The 12,423-nt window shown below is 42.4% G+C and overlaps 1 protein-coding gene across 10 annotated transcripts in view; it reads right to left on the bottom strand.

The window, feature by feature from the left end:
* The window catches only part of OTUD7A (OTU deubiquitinase 7A), a 249,575-nt gene that overhangs the window by 183,290 nt on the left and 53,862 nt on the right, over positions 1–12,423 (bottom strand). The window contains exon 1 of one of the 10 annotated variants that reach the window (XM_056572522.1): positions 10,566–10,693. The exons of 8 other annotated variants lie outside the window; for them this stretch is intronic. The gene's annotated coding sequence lies outside the window, so the exon portion shown is untranslated. Of the gene's footprint in view, positions 1–9,438; positions 9,532–10,565; positions 10,694–12,423 lie in introns of those variants that run through there. One more of the 10 variants, XM_056572521.1, reaches the window with a different exon arrangement.

The following is a 12,423-nucleotide window of genomic DNA, read 5'->3' as shown; positions in this document are numbered from 1 at the left end:
TTTTTGCCGCAATTCTGGAAGAATCGCGGTGGGGGGGGGGGGGGGGGGGGTTGAAGAAGGAAAAATACAGCAAAAAGAGCAATTAACAGGCAGACAGCTGACTCAGGACTCACCACTTCCACATTAAGCACTGTGATTGTAGGTGGACCAGGTTGATGAGTACATGACCCAATTACAGTAACAAAACCTATAGATGCAGCTGTGCTGGAAAAAAACAGATGGCACTATGGGGCTAGTAATGGTAATGGGATTTCTGGGATTATCCATTTGGAAGATTTAAGCTTTAAAGGAATTTTATAGGACTTTCTTGTGTATGGCCCACCATCAGGCCATATCCTCTAAGCAGATATATGGTATTTTTGTGTTAGTTACAATGAACTGTACCAATTCTGGTAGTTAAAAGGAGCAGATCAGATCTTTGCAGCTTTAGGTTCTGTTCTGTGGATAGGCTAGTAAAGCTACAACTTTATTTGTCCCTGTTTCTCCCTTTTGTAGCAATACCAGTATATTACTGGGGATTATGGGAATACTGGCAATCTCTAATAATCAATATAAAGAAAGCTTCAATACAACATTGGTCAACAGGGGCAGATATAATCAACAACCCAATATACACATTATTGTTACTGCTCCTAAAATGAGGGCTAGGCAATATAAAAAATATCATACAGATCATTCATTTTAAGAAGTAACAAGTAACAGACTGGATCACTAATGTACTCAGGTTCTGCCACTAAGAGTCCAATAAGTCCAAAAGAGGAGAACTCCATGTCAGCAGGTGCTCCTTAAAAAAATAAATATTTAAACATGTCAAATGGATATACCTCAAAATCACTGTTTCTAATCCACATTTTTCTCCTTAAAGGGGTACTCCATTGCTAGACATCTTATCTCCTATCCAAAGGAAAGGGGATAAGATGTCTGATTGCAAGGGTCTGGTCACTGGGACCCCCCGCGATCTCTGTGCAGACATCCGGTATTCTGAACATTGGGCGTGGGAGGCCGTGGTCGTGATGTCACACCCCCTCCATTTATGTCTATGGGAGGGGGCGTGACAGCTGTCCCGCCCCCTCCCATAGATAATAATGGAGGGGGGGTGGCTTAACGTGACTACAAAGGCCTCCTGAACCTAATGTTCTGAACACAATGTTCAGAATACCGGATGTCTGCACAGAGATCGCGTGGGGTCCCAGTGACCAGACCCACGCAATCAGACATCTTATCCCCTTTCCTTTGGATAGGGGATAAGATGTCTAGCAATGGAGTATTCCTTTAAGGGTACGTTCACACATACAGCATCTGCTGCATATTTTGCTGTATATTGTGTGCAGCTGATTTTGCTACCCATTAACTTATATGGGTAGCAAAATCAGATGCAGAAAATATGCAGCAAAATTATGCAACAGATCTTGTATGTGTGAACGTACCTTAAAGGGGTTATTCAGAAAAAACTTTTTTTAATATATCAACTGGCTCCAGAAAGTTAAACAGATTTGTAAATTACTTCCATTAAAAAATCTTAATCCTTTCAGTACTTATGAGCTTCTGAAGTTAAGGTTGTTCTTTTCTGTCTAAGTGCTCTCTGATGACACGTGTCTCGGGAACTGCCCAGTTTAGAAGCAAATCCCCATAGCAAAAATCTTCTAAACTGGGCAGTTCCCGAGACATGTGTCATTGAAGAGCACTTAGACAGAAAAGAACAACCTTAACTTCAGAAGCTTATAAGTACTGAAATGATTAAGATTTTTTAATAGAAGTAATTTACAAAACTGCCTTGACCTAATCTGCTTTTGTTTCATCTATATTTGGATATTTGCCCATATGCAAAACAGATCTTCAAGGTACGGCAGTGTCTTCAGTGATCAAAAAGAAGGAAGCAAATCTGTCTTTGTCCCTTTAAAGGACATTCTATGAGTCACAAAGGCCATGAAGTCAACAAATCAAGTGTGATCTCTTGGGAGACCCATTACTATCTCCACCCGCCTGAATTATTCAGTCAGAATATTGACAGTACTAGACACACCAAGGGTCAGGAGAATGCCAATAAATTGTGCTAGATACTTCTGCCAAGTCATGACCATTTCCATTACAGGTTTTTAGGGTGGGAGTTTAGAGAACAAATACTAATTACATTATTTGTCTACTCGGACGCATGGCACCCAGCTAATCTACTATTGGAGAGAAAAGCTCAATAAAGCAAATTAAATCAATTTTTTTCTTGTACAGCCTTTTTGTTCATATTGCTGAATTCTCCCTCACAGTATATATATATATATATATATATATATATATATATATATATATATATATATGGGGCTTCATATATAAAACCGCCAGAGTATACCCTGAAAACACTGCAGTTTTCAGCAAGACTGTGTGAACGTGTCTTTTAAAGGGGTACTCCACTGGCCAGCGTTTTCACTGTTTTCGTGCTGTGGGGGTCGGCCACACCTCTTGTGACGTCATGGTCACGCCCCCCCCCCAATGCAAGTCAATGGGAGGGGGCGTGACGGCAGTCACGCCCCCTCCCATAGACTTGCATTGAGGGGCGTGGCCGGCCCCTGCAGCGCGAAAACAGTGTTCAGAACATTCACTTCCGAACACTGGCCCGTGGAGTACCCCTTTAAATGTTCACCCGTGTGAGGAGAGCATTTATAGTGGCCCCTGCCCTTATTGTGGTTTGTTAAAGGGTTTTCTAGTTTTACACAATTACCATTCATTTATTGTATAAGCAAGTTAACAATAACATACACTAAGGGCCTTATATAATATTGGAGTTCTGTGTAAGTTTAGATGGAAAAAGTACAGGAAAATGCATTTCACTTTATTTATTAAAGGGGTACTCCAGCGGAAAACAATTTTTTTAAATCAACTGGTGTCAGAAAGTTAAACAGATGTGTATAACAGATGTGTTACTTCTATTAAAAAATATTAATCCTTCTAGTACTTATCAGCTGCTGTATGCTCCACTGGAAGTTCTTTTCTTTTTGAATTTCCTTTCTGACCACAGTGCTCTCTGCTGACACCTTTGTCCATGTAAGGAATTGTCCAGAGTAGGATAGGTTTGCTATGGGGATCTTCTCCTGCTCTAGACAGTTCCTGAAATGGACAGAGGTATCAGCAGAAAGCACTGTGGACAGACAGAAAGGAAATTCGAAAAGAAAAGAACTTCCCGTGGAGCATACAGCAGCTGATAAGTACTAGAAGGATTAAGATTTTTTATTAGAAGTAATTTACAAATCTGTTTAATTTTCTGGCACCAGTTGATTTAAAAAAATAGTTTTCCACTGGAGTACTCGATTAATGTTTTTTTCTTCTAATTTCACCCTGTAATATGTTTTTTTTTACCCTGGTAAACATTTTCAACACATTTTTGGAGTGATTTATGAAACTGAGGAGGGGGGGGGGGGGGGTTGAAGTAACTTCTTAAAGAGAATTTGACAGCCTGTTAACTCACACTAAGCCCAATATACTGGGTGCAGGTGAACAGCTTTACAAAGAGGGTGACATCAGTTGATTATATGCAGAGATCTGGCACTGTAAACTTCCTGCTGCATTGCTATCCAGTGAGCATTGGAGGCAGGGAGCCAGCTCACCCAGCTTTACTGCCTTCTCCATATTTTCCATCTGCTCTGCCTCCTTAATTTATATGCTAATGAATGTCGCAGGGAGGCGCTCTGCTCTATGTGTACTCACCTGTGGCCTTCATTAGCATAATAATGATGGGGACGGGTAGACAGAGAATATGGAGGAGGCAGGGGAGCTGGGTGAACCTCACCTTTAACCAACAGCACTGTACATTTGGTTTTAGTAATGGCTGGTATTACAGCACAGTCCCAACTAGTTATAACTTATTTATAAATAACTGTTGACTAATGGTGTTATGTATAATTGTCCGGTATGTGGTAGTTATAAGAATTATAATTAGATTTATGTAAATTATGTCCACAATGGGAGGGGTCAGTCTTAAGTGCATTTTAAGCCTCTTATCTTGCAATCAGCAAGACAGTGGTCTATAAGAAGTGCAATAAAATAATGACAACCCTATTTATACTTTGAAAATGACCTTATTCCATTATCTAAGGGTAAATAAATATGTCTGGAAGGCTTTTATCATTAGACACTATCCTTCAGTTATAAAAACATTTGCTCTACAAGGTGAATTATCGCATTTTGAGCAGACAATGAAGGAATCATTTCCTGTGCTTATCATATAATCACAAAAAAGATCATATATTATATAATACTTATCACTAGAAAAAATAAGAATTTTTTCTTACCAGAGAAACCATGCCAGTCACACTGTGCGCTCTTTACCTCTACCTATATTGCAGCTGATACACAATACCAGACACAGCCCATGGACAAGAGTGGCGCTGTTCCAAGAACAAATACAAACCCTTTCTTCTACTCTCAGACAACCTGATTACAATGTTGCTTCTGGTTTAAATAAGATCCAGCCAGGCATAAGTTAGTAACCTGAGCTGAGCTCAATAATATATTGAGCATTTCCCTATGGCTATTCACACTAAAGTACCATGTGGAATATCAGCATGCCCATGCTTGTTGCTTGGAAATCATATTCAATATCCAGATCCTTGTAACCTGCTATTATCTCAAATATGTGCTAAGGACCTGTATAATGATCGGACTGAGTGCAGCATTAGAGGGAACAGCACTATTTCTGCTCTATGAATTAAACACATATAAAACCAGATATTGGGTTGGCTGTCATGTTACTAGATCAGATAGATTTGACAGGGGACTCCACTATTCTTAGAACACCTTCACAGATAGCTTCCTCAGGGGAAAGCTGACACGGGAAATGCAGGTTTGGGTTAGGTTTCGCCATTCTGAGGTTTACACCTGTCTATGGTTAAAACATCTTCATTATGGGAAGGTGAAGTGTTTGGTTTCTCTGTCTGCAGTTTGTTTTTATTAACCCCTTCAGGACCTAGACAATTTTCCTTTTCGAGTTTTTTTTTCTACTCGCCTTTTGATAGCCATAACCCTTCTTCTTTTTTTTTTTTTTTTTTTAGACCCTTTAACAATGATGCAAAAAATTTGATATGAACTGAGCCACACAGCTGAAGTGTTAGGGAACAGACTTAAAGGGGTACTCCGGTGAAAAACTATTTGTTTCAAATTAACTGGAGCCAGAAAGTTAAACAGATTTGCAAATTGCTTCTAATTTTAATCCTTCCAGTACTTATCAGCTGCTGTATACCAGAGGAGTTGTGAAGTTCTTTTCAGTCTGACCACAGTGCTCTTTGCTGACGCCTTTATCCATGTCAGGAACTGTCTGGAGCAGGAGAGGTTTGCTATGGGGATTTGCTTTTGCTCTGGACAGTTCCTGACATGGACAGAGATGTCAGCAGAGAGCACTGTAGTCAGACTGAAAAGAAGACCTCAACTTCCTCTGTAGTATACAGCAGCTGATAAGCACTGGAAGGATTAAGATTTTTTTAAATATAAGTCATTTATAAATCTGTTTAACTTTCTGGAGCCAGTTAATCTGAAAAAAAAAATTGTTTCCCACCGGACCCCCCGCGATATCTGGACTTGCTCTGCGGCAGTTATGAACATGGAAGCCCTAGGCCACTCCTCCTCCATTCATGTGGGAGGGGGCATGACTGCTAGTACACAGCAGTCATGCCGAATGGAGGGGCATGGCAGCTGTGGTTGCCAGTAATTCGGCACAGAGCAGAGTTTGTTCCGTGCACCAGACGACTGGGGTGCCGCGTTGGAGATTGCGGGGGTCCCCAGCGGCCAGATCCTCGCAGTCAGACATGTTATCCCCTATCCTTTGTATAGAGGATAACATGTCTAGGGGCGGAGTACCCCATTAAGGACCAGGTCATTTTTCATTTTTGCACTTTCGTTTTTTCCTCCTCCTCTACTAAAAACCTTAATTTTTTTCATTTTGAACCTACAGACCCATTTTATTTTGTAATGACGTTAGGGCTGTAGCTAACAATTATTTTAATAATCGATTAGTTGAAGATTACTTCATCGATTAATCGTTAAAAAAAAAAAAGGCTAAAATGCCCCCCCAAAAAAGGGGGGTTAGCTGATTTAACTTGATGTACAATGGCCACATTAAAACAGCTTCTAGGCAATTTTGGACTTTTTTTGGTATACAATAAGAAAAAGGGACTCATTTTTATTGGAGGAGGGAGGAGGGGTTTATTTACATTTTAATAAAACTTTTATTATTTTTTTTTATTTATACTTTTTCTATAGCAATCATTAGATTTGTCTGTACACTCCTATACACATTTGGGTATATGCAGACTCCAGAGCATGGTAGCCTAGTGTCTGTAGTACAGATTCTGTAGTACACACACGCTGCTATACACATGGGGGGTATGTGCAGAGCACTGCACCCTAGTGTCTGCAGAAGACACTAGGGTGCAATGCTCTGTAAATACCCCCCATGTGTATAGCAGCGTGTGTGTGGTACCTATATTTTTATAGTTTGGACATTTACACACGCAGCGGTACCACATATGATTATAATAATTTTTATTACATTATTTTATTTTAAAAATGGGAAAAAGGATTGATTCAAACTTTTACTAGGAATGGGTTAATTCACTTTTATTACCTTTTTTTCTTTTACACTTTTTATTTTTACACTTTTTTTAGTTCCAATAGGAGGCAATAACATGCTATCTTCCGATTGCATACAATGTTTACTGCTGAGCTTTGGCTCAGTGTTATAGGTGCTCTGCTGCTTTAGCCTGCCATGGCTGACTGGGACATCACATAACCGATCAGACGGCGAGGAGGAAGGTAAGGACCCTCTCGCTGTCTACTCAGCTGATCGGGCAACATCATCACCCACAATAACCGCCTGTCTATTCAGGTTATTGGGGGGGTTGATCCATCTGTCGGTTTTCCTTTAAGCAGGGTGCAACAGAATGCCTATTCTGTCATGGACTTCCAGTTGACAAAAAAGAAAAAACAGGATCCAACTGGATCACATTCCTAACAGAAAAGAAAAAAGAGATCACTATCATTTTTGTGATCCTGTTACACTCTGTTTTAATGATATATTTGCCCAAAAATCTGTACCTTTCAACAAGCTACAAAAACATAGCATGAACCTAGTCTTAAACCTCTAAAAAACAGATCTGTAAAAAACAGAAGTTGATCTTAAAGGACATCTGCAGTGCTGGGCAAAAAAACTTTTTTTTACCTCTTTAATAGGTCTTTGAAAGACCTTTCCAACGATGTCTCCCCCATCAAAATTGGCCCAGTCTTTCTCCCGTTATCAGCACACGAATTACGGAGGAGAAGTGAAAATAAAACTACATCTCCCATCATGCCTTGTGCTTACTTCCTGTAAGCTGCTGCCCTCCCCATGTTCTATCCCCCCGAGCAAATTATTATATTGTAACGCTCACATCTCCCTTCCCTATGCATACGCCCTCCCCTTCTGCTCATCTCCCCCTCCCCATGCTGGCTCCTGTCCAGTGATGAAGCAGCTGCCTCCGTGCTCACTGTAGTGTGGGCACTGGAGAGTGGAGAGTGAAAGGAAAAATGGTAAAAAAAACATAATTGTTTGTCTATAAAATTGTCCTGATAGGGGTCCCTCCATCTTTTTCACAACTACAACTCCAAGCATGCCCAGTTATTTTATATGCTGTTCGGTCATGCTGGGAATTCCAGTGGTGCCTCCAGCTGTTGCAAGACTACAAATCCCAGCATGTCCTGTCAGCTTTCTGCTGTATGTGCATGCTTGGAGTTGCAGAGGTGACTCCAGCTGTTGTAAGACTATACATCCCAGCATGCCGTGTCAGCTTTCTGCTGTTTGAGTGTATAAAGGAGTTGTAGTTCACCAACACCTCTACTGTATCAGGAGACTCCTGGGAGTTGTAGTTCACCAACACCTCTACTGTATCAGGAGACTCCTGGGAGTTGTAGTTCACCAACACCTCTATTGTATCTCTGTAGTCTCCTGGGAGTTGTAGTTCACCAACACCTCTATTGTACCTCTGTAGTCTCCTGGGTGTTGTAGTTCACCAACACCTCTACTGTATCAGGAGACTCCTGGGAGTTGTAGTTCACCAACACCTCTATTGTATCTCTGTAGTCTTCTGGGAGTTGTAGTTCACCAACACCTCTATTGTACCTCTGTAGTCTCCTGGGTGTTGTAGTTCACCAACACCTCTATTGTATCAGGAGTCTCCTGGGAGTTGTAGTTCACCAACACCTCTATTGTATCAGGAGTCTCCTGGGAGTTGTAGTTCACCAACACCTCTATTGTATCTCTGTAGTCTCCTGGGAGTTGTAGTTCACAACACCTCTATTGTATCTCTGTAGTCTCCTGGGAGTTGTAGTTCACAAACACCTCTATTGTATCTCAGTAATCTCCTGGGAGTTGTAGTTCATACACCAGTGTTTCCCAACCAGGGTGCCTCCAGATGTTGCAAAACTACTACTCCCAGAATTCCCTGGTTGGGAAACACTGGCATACACACACACACACACACATAACAGGGACTACAACTCCCAGCATGTGTCATTCAGTAGTCCCGTCCCCCCCCCCTCTCACACAGAATCATCTCCAGTATGATATTTATTCTCTGTAGTCTATACACCACCAGCCCGTGCAGTGTAATATGTCTCCTTCACACACACGTCCTCCCCCCTCCCTGCTCTGTGGTTTGCTCTATGTTTCCCCCGTGATAACTTGAATCCTCCCGGTGATAAGTGAGGTCCTATGTAGACAGAGCAGGGGAGGGGGGAGGAGCTGTGGACGTCCTCATTCTCCCCCTGCTTGAATCTTATAGATAGGGGCGTTTCTGAGGATGAGCCTATGGCTGCCTCAGAAAGCACCCGCTCATGCATATGCATAAGCAGGGAGGACCTGACAGAGGCTAGGGGGAGCACAAACACTGCTGGGAGGAAGAGATCTCCGTCCCCAAGATGGCGGCTGCAATGTAATGAATAGGGGACGGACGCAGGACTACTGGGCTATGCTGGCAACTCTAATATCTCAGAAACGGCTGCATATAGGTAAAAAGAACTAATTGACTGAATTGTATAACTTTTGTTTGGGGAACATTTGGGCAGGGATTTCTAACCACTACAGTTGTCCTTTAATTCTTGTTGTTCATTATGAAAAAAAATGGGCAGTTCAGCATGATGCAAAAACATAATGGGGGTGATTTATCAAACTGTGTGAGAGAAAATGTGAAGGGATTTCTCCACAGCAGCCAATCACAGCTCAGCTTTCACTTTACCACATCTCGTTAGCTGAGCTGTGATTGGTTGCTGTGGGTAAATCCCTCCACTTTTTCTCTCACACAGTTTGATAAATCTGGGCCAATGTGAACCTAACATAGGGGAAAGCCTGTAAACTATACAAGGAAAGCTGCATAGTAACTCTACTTGGCTGGAGTTAGCCTTTCTTACCACTCAACCACCCACCACTAGTTCCATAATGTGGTTATACATTTTTGGACAGCTGTAGAAGATGGAGAAAGCATGGGGGAGACTTATCAAAACCTGTCCCGTGGAAAATTTGCTGAGTTGCCCATAGCAACCAATCAGATCACTTCTTTCATTTTTGAAAAGGCCTGTGAAAAATGAAAGAAGCGATCTGATTGGTTGCTATGGGCAACTCAGCAACTTTTCCTCTGGACAGATTTTGATAAATCTCCCCCATTACCAGTGAAAAAGCACAGCTACTCTTAACCCAATGACCCTAGAGCTGGATCTAAAGCAAGCGGCAGTGGAGCAGCAACATGACATTTGCTCCATCCTACAGACAATAGGGAAGATGTACTCCAACTAAAATGCAGTGCACACACAAGTGTTTTGGACACCAAAGCGCAGATTTTCCAAGCAGACTTATTTAGGCAGATTTATATTATATCTTTTAACTTAGACAACTTAAAATTAGACCAAGCAATTAGAACAGAGGTTAATGGTGTATTATAAATTTGGTGTATGCTGGCAGAGCAGTTAAAAAGCTTTTTTCTTCCCTTTTTTTATATACGCCTTCCTTGAGCCAATACGTCTGGAGCACAAAATGTATCTAGAACACAGAACACATTGGGGGACATGTATCATTATTTGTGTATGGTAGAAGCAGTTTACCCCTTTTGCCGAATTCTAAATTATGCGCGGAAGCGCTAAATTTATCAATCAAGTGCAAGGAGTTTCATAAATTGCGGGCAAATATACCGTATATACTCGAGTATAAGCCGACCCAAATATAAGCCGAGGCCCCTAACTTCACCCCAAAAACCCAGGAAAAGTTATTGACTCGACTATAAGCCTAGGGTGGGAAATACATCATTCCCCCCCCTTCATCATCCAGACCCCGTCATCATCCAGACCCCATCATCATCCCCCCCCCTTCATCATCACCGCCAGTCAATCCCTTCATCAGTGGTCTTCAATCTGCGGACCTCCATATGTTGCAAAACTACAACTCCCAGCATGCCCGCGCATACTGGGTGTTGTAGTTTTGAAACCACTGGAGGTCCGCAGGTTGAAGAGCACTGCGGCCTTTGTCATCATACAGCCCCCCCCCCCCCTTTTGTACTCACCTCCCCTCGGCGGGAAGTTAGGGTGAGCTGGTCCGGGCCATCTATGCTGCAGGGACCGTCCGGTGGGGAAGATTAGTCATTGTGGGCTGTCCATTTTCAACGGGGGGGCCTCTTCACTGCGCCTGGCCCCGGACTGGTGATGTTGCCTTGACGACGACGCACAGGGATGTTCATGCGCAACGTCCCTGTGCATCGTCGTCAAGGCAACGTCACTAGTCCGGGGCCGGGCCCGAAGCGCGGAGAAGGCCCCCCCCCCCCCCCCCGTGAAAATGGACAGCCCGCAATGACTAACCCTCCCCACAGCATAGTATGGCCCGTACCAGCTCACCCTTCCTTCCCACCGAGGGGAGGTGAGTACAAAACAAAAGAGGGGGGGGAGGGGCATGCTGGGAGCTGTAGTTTTGCAACATCTGGAGGTCCGCAGGTTGAAGACCACTGATGAAGGGATTGACAGGCGGAGAGTTCACTCGAGTACAAGCCGAGGGGGGCGTTTTCAGCACGAAAAATCGTGCTGAAAAACTCGGCTTATACTCGAGTATATAAGATAGTAAACTCCTCAATCCACGATTTAGAGCATCTTGCTACATGCAGTCCAAGATGCATATATGCATATATTTGCGTAAAAAATATGGTCATTGCGCAAGATTTCTGAAGGTAAATGAAATGTACGAAGTTAATAAATTTGTGCGTACTAAATATGTCACTCCAAGCTACACTGAAACATACACATCTGGAGGAAATGTTCCACCAGAATGTATGCAAAAAAAAAAAAAAAGATGAAAAATAACAGCTTGCGCAAAATTTTAAGCAAAAATGTAAGACAAAACACAGGTAAAATCTTTGATACATGTTCCCCATTGTCCATAAGGCCCATATGACAGTTTTTGGCACAAATTAAAGGGGTATTCCTATCTCACAAAGGTATCCTCTATATACATGATAAGAAATAACAAAGGTCAGGGGGAGGGTCTACCTATTAAGACCCCTTCCAAACCCAAGTACAAGGACAAAACTATCTATGGAATGAATGCAGCACAGTGCATGGCCTGCACTCTATTCACTCTCTATGGGACAACTGAACATTGGCAAGTGCTAAACTCAGAAAAGCACACGACCACATAGAGAATGACCATCAAGTACTATATACTGTGTTGCACTCCGGTGAAAAATTTTGGCCCCGTACTCAGGATTAAGCAGGGGTCCCAACAGTTAGAAAATGAGAATAAACAGAGCACTGGCCACGCACACGAGGTGCACAGCATTCATTTTGGGGGCAAATTATGTCCCCAGTTACTGGATCAGTGGAGGATCCCAGCTGTCAAACCGCCACCGATCAACTTATATCCTGTGGATGACATAACTTCAAGCGAAGTGAATACCTCTCTAGGCCAGGATTTAGGTACACTTAGCAAATTGTTCCCATTATCTATCGCGACATGCACAGCAATGCAAGGGCACAGAAGAATGGCTACTGATCCAGTTTTTAAAATTCACATTGCAACTTCTAGATTCAGTAAATGTCTGTTAATCAGAGAAGTAAAATAACTCCATGTCTATTCAGATATTAACTTGTCAATTCCAATCTTTAGGGCTTGTGTTTTAGTATACAAGTAAAGTGATTAGACATAGAACATTTATGGCAGGGGTTAGAATTAGGGATCGACCGATTATCGGTTTGGCCGATATTATCGGCCGATATTCACGATTTAGGACGTTATCGGTATCGGCAATTACCTTGTCGATAATCCAATAATGCCCCGCCCCCGCATCTCCCGCCGGGGGGGGATAAATAGCCGATAACTTATCCAGATATTCCGGTATAAGTTATCGGCTATCGGCCCTAACCTCCACAGATTAT

This window comes from Hyla sarda, chromosome 4 (genome assembly GCF_029499605.1).
Source record: "Hyla sarda isolate aHylSar1 chromosome 4, aHylSar1.hap1, whole genome shotgun sequence".
Lineage (NCBI taxonomy): Eukaryota > Metazoa > Chordata > Amphibia > Anura > Hylidae > Hyla > Hyla sarda.
Note: the sequence above shows the minus strand (reverse complement) of the source record. Positions and strands in the feature narration are given on the sequence as shown.